Raw genomic sequence first — 452 nt, 5'->3', positions numbered from 1 at the left:
AAACTCCCACTCAGCAACTAGGCCTAGTACATTTGACTGTTGCAAAGAAACTGCAAGTAATGCTTTGGATTAAATGTATAAGATGTAAGCAAAGACTGAAATGCTATGGAAAAACCTAAATATTCGAGCACAATTTTAATGTATGTGAATGGAGATGTTCAGCATTCAATGATATGCTTGCTGTCATGTTTGTATAACAGCAAAGCCAGGAGAGTGTCCACCCGAAAAACCTGTGGGAGGATCATGTGCCAGGTCCTGTACTGGTGACTCTGACTGTCCAGACAATGAGAAGTGCTGCAGCAATGGATGTGGACATCGCTGTACGGCTCCATATACAGGTATCCGTATTAAAAATTGGATGATACTAATGTTTTTCTTGGTGTCAAATGTAGGTTAACTTATTCATCCATAGGACAGTTTTTAAACTGGATGGCTTTACAAAATTAATAAAA

General features: G+C 38.7%; 1 long non-coding RNA gene across 1 annotated transcript in view; it reads left to right on the top strand.

The window, feature by feature from the left end:
• The window catches only part of LOC107701766 (uncharacterized), an 800-nt gene extending 517 nt beyond the window's left edge, over positions 1 to 283 (top strand). The window contains exon 2 of the long non-coding RNA XR_001635682.1: positions 201 to 283. This is a non-coding gene — a long non-coding RNA (uncharacterized LOC107701766). The remainder of the gene's footprint in view (positions 1 to 200) is intronic.
• Positions 284 to 452: the final 169 nt, after the last annotated feature.

This window comes from Sinocyclocheilus anshuiensis, unplaced genomic scaffold (genome assembly GCF_001515605.1).
Source record: "Sinocyclocheilus anshuiensis isolate Anshui unplaced genomic scaffold, SAMN03320099.WGS_v1.1 scaffold23135, whole genome shotgun sequence".
Lineage (NCBI taxonomy): Eukaryota > Metazoa > Chordata > Actinopteri > Cypriniformes > Cyprinidae > Sinocyclocheilus > Sinocyclocheilus anshuiensis.
This window is presented reverse-complemented; position numbering and strand designations above follow the sequence as displayed.